This window comes from Rhea americana, unplaced genomic scaffold, assembly GCF_003343005.1.
Source record: "Rhea americana isolate MKP2758 unplaced genomic scaffold, rheAme1 scaffold_53, whole genome shotgun sequence".
Lineage (NCBI taxonomy): Eukaryota > Metazoa > Chordata > Aves > Rheiformes > Rheidae > Rhea > Rhea americana.
In genome coordinates, this window is record NW_028186679.1 from 1361379 (window position 1) to 1378949 (window position 17571).

A 17571-nucleotide genomic window follows, 5' to 3' on the forward strand; every position below is an offset into this window, starting at 1 on the left:
AAGCAACTCAAAATGAAAATGTGTGAAATTTCTCTGCAAATGAAAGAGCAAAGAAAAATTTGTTTTGGATCAAGTGAAATATCTCAGCATAGATTCAGAGATTTTAAAACTTGTGTTTTTTTTTTTTTTTTTTAATTACATAAAGGGAAGTTGTAAGATAAAAATCAGTTCAATTCAATTAATGGGAATTCTCTGGGAGGCCCACTTCAGAGCCACTCAGTCCTCCTGGACTTTCACCAGCCCACAAAGCAGAGGAGACTCATGCTGGAAGGGATTCTCTGGGACGCTTGGCAATGGTGGCAGATGCTCATCTAAGTGATACCACAGGAAGTCCCAAAGAGCCCTCCTGAGTCACTCSCTGACCACAGTGATTGGAGAGATAAGGCTATTTCATAACCCCAGAGATCATACGCGGTTATGATTTCCAGCGGGTTATTTCTGAAATATGAAATGAAAAAACACCAGATTCATACTCTGAAAATTTTACTTCACAATTCCATTAACTAATACAGAGAAAGTTAATGGGCCATCTGGCACAAATAAGGAGACCAGAATCTGGCTTTCTAAAAGTAAGTTCTGTTTTCACTAATAATAATAATAATAATAAATAACGCTGTCATTTTTTTTCTTTGTCTCTTTCAAAATTGTCTCCAATTTGAAGACTGAAAATCCATTTGAAGGAGTCAGAAAGAAAAACATTTTAAAAGTCTGTAGATGTGTTTGCGTCCTGGCATTTTATTCCTCAGGAAATGTACTCAGATTTTAATTTTTATTTCTACTCATTTCTATTTTAATTTCTGTTTCAGAATTTAATTTCATTGCTAACCCAACGTTGCAAAGACCAAGATAGAAGATACTCTGTCACAAAGGTGCTTTTAAACATTGTTCTTAAGTTACCTCTTAAATAGCATATAATAGAAAAATAAGAGTATTCCAATTTTAACATCAAATATGTCTACAGCATCTACAGAACTATCAAGTGAGATAAGTAACTCTTACCTTATATCATCCCCAGTAGGGTGTACTAGTATGCTGAGGAAGTCCTTTTTATAGTGTTCTATGAGATTTCTTATTTAAATACTCATGCTAAAATAGGGGGAAAATGTTAACGCCTTTTAAAGAAGAAAATGCAAATGAGTCATTTAACTCGTCAGTGGCCTTGACTAAAGGTCAAAACTACTTCCCTGAAGTGGTAAATTCTTGATGAAATCAAGCTTTACACAAGGACAAGAGTAAAATCCCTGTCTTATCTAACTTCTTATAGATAGGCAAATAATAAATTGGAGATACTATGCTTGTCATGAAATAGCCCGTAAGAATCTTAGGATCTTAGGAATCTAATTTAAAAGAATTTTCTTTCTAAAGTAACAAATCAAACTCATTTTTTTCTATATTTACAAATCTAAAATAACATTTAAAGCCCCATGTATTTGCTGTAGGCATGATTTATGACACTTAAGCACAAACTGTGTATTAACTTAAACTTTGTATCAGATTTCATTATACAGCCTCAGTTCTTTACACTGCAGAATTGTTTGTTTAAATATGCAAGTACAAAAGCCTTGTAAAAGAAAAATAGTCTGAGAATACTTATGAGTCCACCATGAAATCAAAAGCAATACTGTTCATCCTTTCTTTAAACTGCAATCCTAAAAGAAAAAACAAACATTTGAATATCCCAAAGTAAATTTGGAAGAGACCAATTCCACTCCTCTCCTTTTAACTCTTCCTTATCTTTATTCACCCCAACTACCAAACTCATCTTCAGCCTCTTCTTACTTTGTAATGGAAATATAATTTTGGATGTAGCCAGGAGAGTTCATATATTGTTAATGTTGACTCTAGTATGTAATGTTGATCCAAATATTACTAAAAAGAGAAAAAAATAACACTGTCCTGCAAAGAAATAATTTATACTGTCACTGAATAGCTTTGAAATCTGCTAGCTCAAATTCTGCTCTCCATTTCATAGCTCTTTCAATCACTTTTCCGAATTTTGAAGTTATTGTGACTTTTTTATTGATTTCTTTAATTAATTTAAAAATTAAATTAAATTAAAATTTACTAAGGATCTACACTGCTTCCACTATGTCATTACTAGGCTGATACACAAACTGCCAAATCTGAAGCTAACTTGAGTATTCCAGTATCTTACATGTATATAAAGAGCAATCCTGTCAATGATAGTGGCATTAACATCCCCGGCAGAGCAGAAGGTGGATTTATCGGCTTATCTGCTAATGCACTTCAGAATTTCTATTAAATTTTCACAATTACCAGTTGAAAGCAACAAACACTAAGCCCTATTTCCAGTGTTAGGTGTTGGAAGGAATAATGAAATGAATCTTGCACTACCATGGCCATTCATTTCAAGGCACGTTTAACCTATCCGAACACTAGTGACCTGAACATAATACAGAAAATATGAACACTAGTGCAATAGTAACTAAGAAAGTGCTGTTAGTGTCATGGTTCAAAGCCTAATACTGATTTGTGCAGTTATCAGTGTGTTACATGGGTGTTGATGACTTGCACTAGTCTCATCACAGTTGAAGTATATTTTTAAACACAACTAACGCAATAATTGCTCAATCCTTCTGAGCAATGCCAGTAACAGAAATAAAAGCTAAGTATGTAAGCATAAATAGCAACAAAGGATTGTGTCTGTTATTACTGACATAGGATGCCTATTTACAACTGAATCATCAGAAATTAGAATTGATTTAGGAATTCATCAAGCTTATTAGACATTTTACCTGGAAGTTCAGAATTGCAACAATTAAGTTCTGCCATGTCGGGAGTACCACATTTAACTTATCTCCCATGTAATTATAGTACCCACCTCTGAACAGCTCTTATTATAACCAAATCTGTCTGATAAATCCAAAGGGACAAATAAAATATTTAAGTCTTTTCCCAGCAGGTTTACAAACAAAGCTGGGGAACCATCCTATCAAGACTCATATTCGGGTATAGTTATTCACTTGCCTAATCATGATGATTTTCAGCCATCTTCCTGTCTTCCAGTGGAGGAGCATGCATGTGTGAAGTGCCTGGGGGGCTGGGTTTACTTCAGGGACAATGCAAGAATGGGCTGGGGGAGCTAATAAAACTGTAAGAACAAGCAAAAAAGGTAGTCTTTTTTTTAAGTTCTAAGTAGACATTAGGACAGCAATACCTGCAGACTCTCCGCTTCTATCCAGACACAACAAGGATTCACTGTACAAATCACTGGAGCTTGTTGCTCCGTTGAAGCACTGCTCTGACCAGCTAGGAGCTGGGGACATAAATATCTCATTCTGCATTATCATGAAAGTCTAGTAAGAAAAGGCACTGAGAAAGTCAAATAGCTCTTGGATAAACCTTTTTTTTTAATAAATCACATTCCCCAAATTAATTGATTATATATTGATCATTACAAAATATTTTGAAAGATGTGTCAGTGAATGGGAGGGAGGGGTAGACCTTTCTCATGCTACATCTAGAGTTTTCCAAGACATTATTATTTTCACTGCTGTTGTTATAGATGGTAGTGACCGCAGGCATACAGCAGGGACCTGCTATGCCAGGAGCTATACTAATCTGTAATGAGAAGAAGCTCCTCACCACAAACAGTAATCTGTATGGCACCCCTAGTTCCTCCTTTTATTAGTTTCCAGTGCTGTGCTCTATGGGGCTAATCAGGAGTAGAAGGAAGAGGAAAAGCAGCCCCTGGCTTCTAGATTACCTGGTGTGGGTCTTGATGTTCTTTTTAATATAACTCTATACAAAAGAGGAATCTGACCTCGTTTTAGTCATATAAACTCATTTGAATTTCCCTCTGCATGCTTTTAGTTTATTTTCTTAGAAGATGAAGCCTAGGTGGCCAGCATAGACTACATGCCTTGCAAAAGAAATCCTTCCACATGATAGCAAATGATGCAAAGCCCTCTGCCTAAATTTGCTGAGAGCCTGAAACAAGAGGGTCTTTAGAACCTGAGTTCTTAGATACCATCTGCCCCTTTTGCTCTAATTGTGAGAACTCAGGTGCCATTGCTGATAGCTTAAATGCCAACAAAAGCAACTATTTTCCTTATGATCAACAGGAGAAGACACAAGATCATAGTACATAGACATTTGCCAGCATTATCCTAAAATGTGGATAGTAAGGACAAGCAGGATCACAAGAGGCTTTGTATTCATTCCCTCAAGGCAAAATCTGACCTAAAAAAAATGAGAGACTGTCCTAGAGAATATCCCATCAACTTTTGCATTCTCCAGCTTTTCATTATAGAAAAGAAAAGCTTTGAATGGATTGAGGATGCAGTATTTTCCTTCTGAGACCTGCTGGACATAGTGTGCAGAATGTGTTGAGCACAATGTGTCTAGCACATTCAGAAAGCATCATATACATTTGAGGGCAGAGAAAATCTGCCACTTACACACATAAAAAGAAGACACACACAGAGAAATGCAGAAATATAGTAGTCCTACAACGGTTAATGCTTCCAGAAAACAAAAAGGAAAAAGTTCTTTTCTTGGGCTGGTTACAGCTCCTCCTACTGATTCCCTTCAGCTATATGCAATAAATAAACTGAAATCAGAAGGTCACAGAGCTGCATTAATAGAAATAGCCATATTAGAGTAAAAACGGTCCTTCAGATTGCACAGGTTTTGTTCATCAAAGACCTCTGTTGCTTCAGGTCACAGAAGCAGTTCCATTATGTAGCTTCCCCAACCATATGAAATCAATATATCTAATAACAGTACAATATGACAGCACACAGGGAATCATAGGGAATGGGAATATGAAGCACTACAAACTAAGCAGCAGAAAAAAAATTAAGAAAGAATCTTTGCCTTATGTCTTATACATCTACTGTTTCCCAGATCTTGAAAGAATAGCTCAACATCCTCCCTGAACTAAGGATACTGAAACTGAAGATGTTATTCCAAGACTGTCAAAAGGAATAGGATCCATTTCATTTAACTTGAGCAATCTAAATGCTACACATGTAGGCTATCTAGGCTTCACTTCTAAGAAAAGAGACTAAAAGCATGCAGAGGGACATTCAGACCAATTTATATGATTAAAATGAGGTCAGACTAATCCACTTTCATTTAATATAGTAGTACAATAATTTCCCTACACATTCTTATCTGTATGTGCATGGATGCTATTAGTTCTTTGTACCATAGAATTGTTCTGAGATCACCAAAGAGCTGATTATCTAACAAGACAAACAGGTTCCTATTCAGAATTACAGTTCCTCAGAACGAATTACCACATCCTGTCAAAATCCACAACCTTTCCTATTTCTGACTCACAACTTTGCATATAGCTATATTAAGATATATTCCTGAAATTCTCCTATTGAGTAATAGCGTCTGGTATCGAGGCTTGCATAGACATTTTTAAATAGTTAATTTTAAAGAATTAGAAAGTAGTTTTGCTACTACATACATAGTTAAATTTTTAAGAGAAATTTAAGTAAGGCTAGCCTTGAACTGTTGGTAAGAGCCATGGACAGCCTTTGTGGTAAATGCAAACAGGCATTTTCCTTAATACACAACACCATGTAGTTTATACATTTTTCCCAGTGTTAAATCATTGTATAATTCAAGTTTTTAATGCAAAAAATAAATCACGTACATTCAAATCTAGCCTGTACTTTGTAAACTAAAACATTCATAGTGAAAGCAGAGCAGAAGCTTTCTATTTGACAGTTAACGAATCATGTCTGAACTAACAGCTCAAACAGGTTTCTTCAGGAAAAGCTTTTTCCTTCCCGGTTCCTATACACCTGTTAGCAACCCTCATCTCAAAAGCGTGTATCAGCCTTTTCAGCCTGGAAAGCTGTTACAGGGTTACAGCCACCGAGCAAGCTCTCACAGCAATTGCTGTGTTCTGTCAATTCGTAAAGGTCTTATGCATGCAGTGAGACAATCATTTCATTTTGTTAAAATATACATATTAGCTATAATACAGAGTTTCTAACTGGACAAATATACAGGTTGCTTTATCAATCTCTATAATATTTCAGTAGTTTAGGAAACTTCACTTACATTCACACAGACATGCCTGTACACACACACACACACTCCCAAAATATCCACCAGCTCATGACACGCAGATGACTACTATTAGGCAACAGAGAGACATAAACTTTTCAAGAAATTACATAAGAAGCCACTTGAAGGAACTCATATACACTATCAACACACATTTATATTTACCATTTCAAGAAGTATTCAGTGAATACATAGCTACACATGAAGACAGACACTCTCCTGTAGAGATAGCTCTGAGACTAAGGTACAGGGACACCAAGAGAGAGACAGAGCTTCTGGCTGATAAAAGATTTCCCAAGATGTTATAATTACTTTAGCTCCCAGCAAAGTAAACTAAGCAAGGCGTATCTCATACTTTTGTAGTCCAAAAGTACACTTCCAGCATTTCTTTAGAATTCTTAACTACACGATGTCCAACAGAAGGAACAAACAGATGAAAAATAGCCCAGGTGAATGACCACTGATGGTGATTCTGCTCACCTGTGGCTTGTCTGCAGTTTCTAACTTTCCCAGAAACATAACCAAGCGGTAGGTCAACAAAAGCTGCAGGACATGCAAGTTTTATGAGAGTCTCAGCTCATTCAAACTCAACCTGGTAGTATCCCTTATTCCTTATTTTCACATGGTAACCAAAAACATAGGAGAGAAAGAGTGAGGAGAAAACATATCCACATGGAAAAGAAGTTTCTGGACTATTCCAGCAGCATTTTTTTAACCAAATGGATGAACGCAACTAACCCCGTATGGACAACCTAAGGCTGGTCAACTATCATGTGTCAGATTCTTGATCTCCAAACAAAAATTCATTTGCAAAGACATAAGAAAAATTGCAAGCACCCTCCAAATCTGTGAGATGAGGGAAGTAAGTGGGATACCAGGCTAAGGAGGCAGCAAGGCTMCCTAACACTCATATCCAGTGACCATGTCCAGCAACGAGCTCATCGGCCTTCATCACAGGACGCTGAAGCTTATGTGATATGTGTAGGAGGTAAGCATCACTAATAACTCTGTCCTTGAAGCTGGAGGAGAACCGGAAGATAAATTACACTACAGTTCTGCTTTAACTTTGTAATATATGATCTTTCTCAAATTTGTCACTGAAGGAAAATAGCGCAGTGAAATATAAGCCAAAAAGCCAAAACCCTTTCTGCTTCACAGCAAGCTTTAGGTAGGAATTTCAAACAATTAAACAAAATAGTTAATTAATAATTGAAGATATGAAGCAAGTAGGCAGCAAAATAAACTAGTAACTATGAAATGCAAGGAAAATCAAGATAGTGAGGAAAAATCCACAGCTGGCTAGTTTAAAATTATAAGAAGAGGTTTTTAAAATACATAAGCAAACCTATGAGTGTCACTGGCCTGTTATTAGGTGGAGTATATCTATTATAATGAGAAAAGTTTTTTAAAAAGTGAAATATTTGTTGATTGCACTTGTAAAGAAGCAGAAAAAACGTGCTTGTATGATCTGAAGATAATGAAAGACTTTCCACTCCATTAGGAAAGCTAATGGAGATTGTTAAACAACATCTACTAGCTGCAAACATTTTATCTCCGTACGCCTTTAACAATTCCCACTTACTCCTCCCTAAAAGGATTAGCGGAGGAATCTCTAGATACTTATTGTTCATTTTTAATAAACTTTGGAAAAATCACAGAAATTTCAGAAGACTAGGGAATGTGGCAACTGTGCCAGTGTCCACAAAGGAAAAAGATGATACTGGAAAGCATGGAGAGCTTAATTAATTTAAAAAAAGAAAAGGAAAACAAAAAGAAAAAAGACAAAAGTATGCATAAAGTCAGCAGAACTCTACAAAAAGAAAAGAAAAGAAAAATTGAAATGAGACTCCAGAACACATACTAATGGGAGTAGGATGAATCTTTCATCTTTGAAATGGCTTTACATGCTATAGTTGCCTGCATTCAGTAACCCTTTTATCTTCTATACCTCACGCTGAAGCTCCAACAAAGACTATTTTTGTTTTCAGATCAAAAACATCTTACAAACCCTGTATTTATCTGCCATTATCAACCAGAAGACAACATGGAACAGACCCAGATAAAGATTTCAGTACCTACACCAAGATTTCAATGGATGTTAAGCACTAAAAAGAGAAACCGAATTAAAAAGAAAAAAAAAAAACTTGTTCACCTACCGTTGATTCCAGGAAGTGAACCAAGTGGGTGCCTCTGTCTTCAGCATAAAAGATTCCTGAGCTCCTGTTGTTGCTGTCTGGTGCACACCTGAAAGTGCTGCAGGCTGAAAAAGCAAGCAATACATTCTAGACAAGCCTATGAGATACCAGACAGGGCACACCAGAATCTGTGGCCTCCTGAGGTCTGTCTAGTTATCAGATGCAAAATATACCTACCCTAAACAAGAGGTATAGGCCATTTCAAAACACAGCTCTAATGACATACATTTAGCTATGTTCTTGTTGTTGCTAAAGATGGTACTACCCATTTTCAGTCATTAGCCTGAGTTAATAACTTGTTCAGCCTGATGAGGCTGCAATGCTTTTCTAGTCACCACTGGGGAGGTTTTGTACCTTCTTTACTAAATTGTATTTATATTTTATGCAGTAACTACTTCAGATAAAGCCCATGGTCTTGACTAGGAACCAGAATGAATCATTTCCACCTCCCAGCTGAGTGCCCTGTCCTCTAGGCTGCAGAGTGAAGCTCCTTTGTGCTTGCCCTCTTCGTTTTTCTCACACAGACACCCAACTTACCTGGACTCAAACCCATGCTCTACTATCCCTGGATAGGGGCTTTATCTGGTAGGATTTTACTGAGGAAGTGGGCACCTCTTCATCTGGTTGCTGTTCACTTCTTTTTGATCCTAAGCAGAAAAAAGTATCCACGTGCACTCTGAAGTTAGGCGGGCATGGTGTGAGATTACAGGTGCCACACACAGTTGTCATTTCCTCTTGTTTACTAGTAGGTGCAACCTCCTCCCTTCCCTTAATCTCTGCATTCGTTGTTCAGTCTTCTGAGGAACCTGTCCCCTCTTCCTATTGGGGGAATGGACAGAAGACGCTGAGCAAGTATAGTTATGGAGTAATTCCTCCAAGAATTTCTGGTATACCCCAGAAAGAAGCTGAAAGAGAAGTACCCATCTGCCCCACAGAAATTAAAAAAAAAATGCCTGTAGAACTTTTTTCAGAAAGGATATGGGCACAGTTCATCCCACTCTGTGATGGAGGAACAGATACTGATCTCTCCAAGTCCCTTCTGATGCTATGAATATATGACAGAGGTCTCTGTGCCTCTGAAAAGAAACTCCACATTTTGCAGGAGTGGACCATGATCAAGAAATATCTCTGTGCTAGAATTCCAGAGCAGGCAGCASAGCAGAAGTGGCTAATCTCTGCCCTCATAATTTGAAACTACAAAGCTCAATTYCTGCTGCAAGAGCACAGCCAGGCTGTTATTTTGGATTTTAACTCAGTACAGCCTGACACTGTATGTGGAGTGCACCAGTGCAGCACAGGGGTCTGCCACAGAACATAAAGACTTTTGGACAGAAGAAAGATGGGTGAGCAAAACACTGCATGCAACCTTGCATACATAGTATAGGGCCCTCGGCATTTCTATATGCAGCCCAGCAAGTGAGTGGTCAAAGGGTCTCCAGCAAAAGATGCAGCAGTTCTGCAAGTTCTACCTCAGATGCTGCCTGTAACCATGAATCTTCTTAAGGCTCACATCTCAGCCAATACCAGTGTTTTTCCACAGATCCACTTACCATAGGATACTCTGCAAAAGAAGAGAGTCTAGGGTTTCCCACATTGCCAAACATTCACTGGCAATTTTCTCTCTCTGTCTGCTGAGGTTGTTTGCTGGATTAAGGTACAGTACTGGCTGTGACAGAAGCTGGACTGAGGACAATGACTCTGCCTACTGCTTTCAGAAAACAGTCAGAAATTACATTATGCCCCTTTGAAGACCTGCATCTGCTCTAAGTARAAGTTTATCCTTACAGATAAAACAAAGTCATAGCATATTTTTGTTTACAATTTTATGTGGCATACTTTTCCATGATATTTATTACATTCAGTATTGAGTTAGTTTTATGTGTAAAATGCCATGAACTTACAACTGCCCATGACCTTAATTGCAGACCTGATACTGAAATCACATAAAATAGAACAGTTTCCTGTAAAGGTAGTTAATTATTTTTTCCAGTTATACTGAAGTATTGATCAAGATGCAAACAATTTATGATTTTCTCCTGAAAGTTATAGAATAAGTTCAAAGTGCCAAGTGAAATGGCATTCCTCATCACTTCATGTCATAGATGTCATTCCGTTCAGAGACAGATATCATAAGGTTATTCCAAGTGAAAGMACAAGGAAGATGGTAAGCACATGCCCTGGTATTCCTCTAAGGGACAGTTACCTTACTTACCCCTCCAGCAGGGCATTCCCCACCAGGATAGGCTATCTTGCATGCGGAAACCCTCTGAGAAGGCAATCACAAAGCTGATAAAGGAAGATGATTATAGATGCTCAAGGAGGCTTTAGGAGGGGAACAATAAGAGGCTGCTGTGCTAAGACTAACTGTTCCTTCACCAGCTTGCTGAGGATCWTTTCCAGAGCAATATACAGTTCTCCTACTAAAACAGAATGAACTGTTTTGTTGTTCTTGTTTTTTAATTCAGTCTACTCACAAAAATGCTTATAAAATCTCAAAGTGATTTGCAGTGTTTCCTGGCAATTTGATTCTTCCTAAAAGTTTGTTTCTATAATCTCATAATCRTATAATGAGCTAGAAGAATCTGGACAGCCTAACTTCTGCTTAACTCTCAGGCTAGCCCTTAATAAGAAATTACTCTTTTAAACTGACCTTATGGAACTGGTGGCCAAGCACATGGACCATAAGGGTGGGAGTCAGCTCCAGGTTTAAATATCTGAACATAGCACATGCAAATTGAAGTATCTTTACCTAAATTGTATCCTATCCTAGATACCAACAATATAAGCATGTACTTAAACTGAATACAGGCTAGTAAATGGACAGAAATATGTATTTCTGAATGTCTCCTTTAGGGTGAGACAAACTGCACACTAGACACCACTGACAATATCTGCTCAGTCTCCATTGACTTCGAAAAGGAATACAGACTGACTCACTCTTTCAGACATCTTTCAGATGTTACAGGTATCTAGATGTTGACCTTAAATTTCAAAATTTCAACTGAAAAAAAGCCATTCATTGCTCAGAACGAAACTATCCCTAACAGTTTAAGGGTAGTGGGGGGGAGGGGAGAAGTTCTTTTTCAAAACTAAAACTCCTGCTCACCTGTGATTGCAGTTCTGTGCAGTCTGGGACTGCTCYCTTGTATTAGCTCTGGCTTCTGAACCCTGCAAGTTCCAGGAATAAAAAGAGTAAGATTTTGTGGGGCCCATCCAGAATGCCAACCACTCTGCCCCTCTCGGTTAATCTGAGCTACCTTCTTTAAAAATATGACTGTTTATAAGTTTGCTATGTATTTCTTATGTAGTAACAGAGCAGTTAAAATGCTTTTATTTTTTCGAAAATGGACTCCTCAACCAACTAGGTGTCACTCCCAGTATATTAACTGTCATACCATAAACCTACAGACTGCATGGTAGGCACTATCTCAGCCTGGAACGGAAAGCTCTAGGTTTCAGTTGCGGCACCAGTGTTCATATGTGGATTTTAATTAATTATATTTTAATATGAAATGCATAAAAAGCAAAGAATTTAGCTTGAATGAATGATAAAGGATTTTTACATTCACAAATTCTATACCTACAAAAGCAGGAAAATTCCCACAAGTCTTMATGATATCAAACAACAATCAGTGAAGTTTTTCTAGAAAATGTTTTCTTAAATGAAAATGCTAGCACTTTTCAGATACAATCTCAAAATGCTGAACAAGATAACAAAATATGTATATTCTTTCCTTTTGAAAGCATCAGTTGAAACAACATTCACAGGCTAATTTTTTATAAGAAATGAATCCGGAAGGAGACTTCAGCTCCTAGACAGTCACATATGCATATAAATTGAGGCCACAAAGGAGCAGTGGGCACAAAAGATGCAGGAAGACCTCAGGTGTTGAAATCACATACAGCCTAGGGATTTTCCTTCACCTAAATTTAAAAAGCAATAGTCCAGAGGATGAGTTCAAAGAGACGTTTGACTCATAAGGACTCTCAAAAGTGCTCTCCAAGCTTACAGGAAGCTTTCGTGCAAAGCATTGTTGCCCAGGGACAAGAAATGCCCACGGACATTTCTGCATTCCAAACAGAATTTCCAGCGAATTAGCATTCTGAAAGATTGCTACATGTGTAAATATTCACAAAAACAGATTTCTTTGTGTTTCTTAATATTTATAAAATGATGACAAGTAAATGTGCCTAAAACAGAAGACAGAGGGATACCCAGTGCTCCCAAGCTGAACAGCTTGTTACTGCCTCTCAGTATAATCTGTGTGCATCAAGAAATAACATTTGTTCAGTTCTAATATCCTGAACGGCCTCATSTGTATATGGTGTCAGAATGTGCCTAGCATACATATATCACCAACTTCAGGTCCACATAAGGCAGCCAGAACAGCATTAAGAAACAAGCAAACAAACAGAAAAGGAGGACTCATTCAGGTGGCTGAGATGCCTTCCTGYAACACAAGACCCGTGGTCACAGCATTTTCCCAGAGAACAGGTGATGTAGGTTGAAATCCACTCTCAAATAAAGGTGAAAGAAGCTTATGTTCTCCATAGTGGCCCACCAACCAGCACTGAGGCATCTGTACCTTGCTAGAAGTGAGGAGAAAGGATAGAGATTTCAGCCCAGAACTCCTGATGCATAGCCCAGCAAGACTCTCAGAGGCATGCAGGGCTTTGTCATGGCTTAAACATTACAGTGGTTCCAGGAATGAATTAGCTCCTAGCTGAAGAGATAGCAGGGAACGTTAGGAACTGCAAATGCAAATGCAGTTCCTAATGTGGAATTTTCTGCATAGCACTTTGAAGCTAAGAAAACACATGTGCCTGGCTGGTGAAACTCCCCACTTTGCAATCAGCTGGAAATTGCCTGCTGGAAATTGCCCACATAAGGTCTTCTGAGGAGGACTCTCACTGGACTGCTTCTGTACACAGTGAAGCATCCCTCTCCTGAGGTGCATCCATCCCACCTAGCCATGGAACAACATACAGACATCCTAGGGTGAAGGCTGGGTTGGATGGCAAAAAGATCAGAAACAGAAAACAAAGTAACTCCTTATAGAGAAGATGGATAATTTCCAACACAGTGGAAAAATAAAGGGGAATGCTTTGTGTTTCTTTTGTGAATTGAAAGTGCCATGTGAAATGGTATTTCATGGCGTGTGATCTTGTGGAATATTAGTTCAAAAGGAACCAGATCTTACAGAAATCCCAAGGAAAAGTCTTAAGTTTCTGAGAAAAGAGAAAGCAGGCTTTTCATTCATGTCTACTAAAAACAAATCCTTATGGAGCTGAGATAATGGACTCGGTCAGCTCAGACCTTCCAATGCTTTATTTCATAGGAATTTAACAAGGTGGTATCCTGTTTATGTTGGACAGCAGTTTACTCCATAAAAGCGTTAATACAATTCGATTCTCCRAAAAAAAACAAACAAAACTAACTTTGATCTAAAACTCATCCTCATAAGTAATTCATACAAGCTTGCTTTAGCATTGCTGAATGTTACCCATTTRTCAACACAAAAATTTTCCCCTACCTTAGTCAGAAATACAGGGAACCACAGAAGTGAGAAGTGAGCAATCCTCTCATCGGAGGCAGTGGAGTGTAAGGAGCTGGGCTGGGGAAACAGAGAGAGAAATTGCTGAGATAATGAATGACATTGTTATCAGAAAACAGGACATACAAATATTTTCCAGAATTAAATTTCAGCCAGTAGAGAAAAATTTCTGATCAAAAGAATTGTTTTACTCTAGAATGAAATACAAAGGTTGCCTGGAAAAGGAGAGAGGAGAGAAAAGTTCTATTTTTAAACAAAACTTGAGCTATTAAAGAAAGGCAAATACTGGTGTGACTGTCATCACTCAACAGCTACTCCCTAGGTATCACATCAGTGACCTATTCTTAGGCATACAGTTCAGCTTTACCACTTACACCTGTTCTCAGAAGAARGGTATTTAGCAGGGGAGGTTTAACTTCTGTTTTCTATCTAAAGTCAGTTTAACATAAAAGGATAGGCAGTTCTGGAACTAAGGACCGGAACCCAGGGATACCCTTTCTGCTGAAGTGCCCTCAAGAGGTCAAAAGTTCAAATTACTTTTTCCAGGTTCTTTCTGACCCTGTGAATGTTTTGMTCTTTTTGCAGACTTGCCTATGTTTAACAGCAGGCTTGGAGGATGCCCACTCACCAGCAAGCAACCCCCTCAYCTGAGAGGGCAGACTCCTGGGAGATGCAATTCTGGCTGCTCACGAAGGGAATGCAATTGTAATCATATAGGTATGAGACATGCACTACTCTCTAAATTAATACAAAAATTAGCACCTGTCCCTCTGGCCGCTTTTCCAAAGGTTGACAGTGGGATAGATAGAGCCCATTCTCTTGAAGAATCATTGTAGGTATCTAGATTTGGGGAGTGGCCAAGTTCACAGCTGAACAGAGAAACACATCCGAATCTTAATCAGACATAAAAGTGCCAGAAAAGGTCCAAATTACAGGAACAGTATAATCTGTGTTATCCAAAGGTTACTTCTATTTGTAAGAGACACAGAAACTTCAGTCTCTACAATTAGAAAATAGGCAGAAATACTCATTCAAGTCAGCACAAACAGTTCTTTCAGAGTTCATCCACTAAACTGACTCCTTTAACAGCCTATTTTACTAGAATTTACAAACCTGAGAATCTGTTCATGTTTGCACAAAGACATATCAGCAAGTGTTCTGGTCAATTCAAATGAGTGGATGCAATGTAACCTGCCTTTTCTTGAAGAAAGAAAAATAAATTGATTTGGGGCTATAAGGAACTAAATAGACTTGTTTTTAAATCAAAGTCCATCACCCATGAATGAGTAATTCTACATTGCCTAAGTGGARAAATACACAGGGTAGCAAACTGGTTATGATTTGTCATGTAGACCRTGAAATAAGCCGAAAGTATGAGAAAATTGCTGGAGAAATTAGATTAGAAGGGATCTCTTGTGATTAGCTAGCCCAACCCCATCTATCAAAGAAGGGCAAGCTAGACTAGGTTGCTCAGGGCCTTGTTCTGTCGAGTCTTGAATATCTTCAAGGATGGAGATTCCATCACTTCTCTAGGCAATCTGCTGCAGTACATGACAACCTTCTTGATGAAAAAGGTTTTCCTTATACCTAATGAGAATTTCTTGCCCCATTTTCCCTGCCTATTCATTTTGAATTCAATTCAAAAACAYAGAAGATAAAGTGGGCATCTGCAGCCAGAGTGTGATACTCTCTTTGTGTTTCTGTTGCACTATAAGTAAAACAAGTTACCAACTGGCTGTAATTTTTGGATACATGATGGTTCTATCAGGGTTTGTATCTATATATAAATAATCAGAAGCAGACAGATCTAAGCACATTCATTTAACGTGTTCATAACTAACAACAGAAAGATTGCATTATATTACTAGACAGACACTTCCATAGTGAGAGACAAAGGTAACAGAAGTACAAACACTTGGCTCGAAAGCACGAACGCTAGTTTTCTGATTTAAAATTTGCGTAAGCAAATGATAACGGTTGTGGTGAGGCCACAACTAACTTCCTGAGAGAGGTTCCCCAGAATCGGAAGATAAACAACTTAATTAGTTTGCAGATAATATTTAACCTCTGAAAGGTAACTGCTGATGTGATCATTAGGGTAGAAAGAGTGGTAACAACCTGTAGGACAATTCATGATCTGTATCTGAGTTCCCCTGAAATATTGCTGCATGTGTAGATCAATATTGTTACACTGTAAATATTCATAGTTAAATAGCTACTCTGTTTCCTGGAACTATCAAGATGATAACAAACATTCAGATCCAAAATAAGTGCCTAAAACAAAAGCAAAGAGGCTGCTAGGCAACAAAATGGAGAACATTGACTCCCAAACTCATACTGAGCAGTCACCTAAGCTTGCAAATGGTAAAACCTGACAGAGGACCTCGACAAAAAAATCCTCGGCTCCTTTCAGTGCTGGACAAAGTATACACTTACCAATGTTGGTGTGTGTGAGCTGTAAATAGCCTCAGAATACACCTAACACAGTCAAACAGCTGCAGCCCATACTAAAAGGCAACTGGAACTGKTTTCTCCTAGGAACGTGATTTTCCTGTTTGTCAGTCAGCCTACCTTTAGTAAAACAGTGCAGTGTTTAGAGGAGACTTAGTCCAGATGTCCGATTCTCTAAGTTCCATCTTCAGCCAGAGGAATCACTCCTCCATCTCCCACAAGAGCTGCCTAACTGTGCTGCAGAGGGTTATTGGGAGTGAAGACACCTTCTCAATGAAGCAAGGAAGAACAACTCTCAGCTAGAAAAAGCAAATCTGTGGCTTCCCTCCTTGGCCAAAAAGACTTTCTGGGTTTTATTCACATAGTTCAATGTAAAAGCATAAGTAGATCTGAGTGAGAAACCCAGGAATTGCTGCTCTTATCTGCACACCCTACTTAGTAGGCCACAAAAGTTTTCTGTTTGTTCTCTCTTGACTTCATGAATCTTTCATCCTTGCCCACTAGCCCATCTTTACAAGTGAACATGGAAGAGCCTAACAGCTAGCCCATAATGTGATGTTCAGGTTTTCATAGGACATGTACACTTGAATCTTAGCTATTAAAGGAATTTCATACTAGTCACAGGAAGTGCCCTTCCACAGATCTATAGCGGAACAGATCAACTTATCTTCCTTCACTTACTTCCAAAGGCAGGACTTCATCCACTCTTCTCCAGAGTCACTGGAGGTACTTGTGCTTCTAGGCAAGGATTGTAGATGGTTGAATGTGCCAAGCCATAGCCCAAAGTCTGAAACCCCACAATTATTGATAGGTCAAAAATTTAGATTTCCTCAGAACTAATTCTACATACAGCCCTCTTACTGTGTGTTTTTTGCTTGCTGTTTTCAGGCCTGTGACTATTCTGAGTAGAGACTAGTTGCCTAGCACTCAGATCTGCCTTCTAATCTAGCCACTGAGGACCTGCAATTCAAGTGAACCGCATCTAACCTGAAGGTTCATCCCTTGTTCTGTAATTTCCTACAGCTTTGCAGACAGTTTCCATTATGTGATGTTAAAATTGGCAGATTTCTCCATGAGAACAGAAGGCTGAGGTGCCAGAATGTCTCAGTGGCGGGCTTACTGTTTCTATGGGAGAGAGAAGAAACTTCATTGTTCATTCTGACTCAGCAGAGCTAGGCCAGTGCTGAGAATATCAGGAAATCTGTAATCTCACAAGAAAAGAGTGTGGGTTGTAGGACATCCTGGGGTGTATTGCCATCAGAGAGCAGCTTACAGGAGACTAACCAAAGGCTATGAATGGATCTAGCCTCCAAGGAATC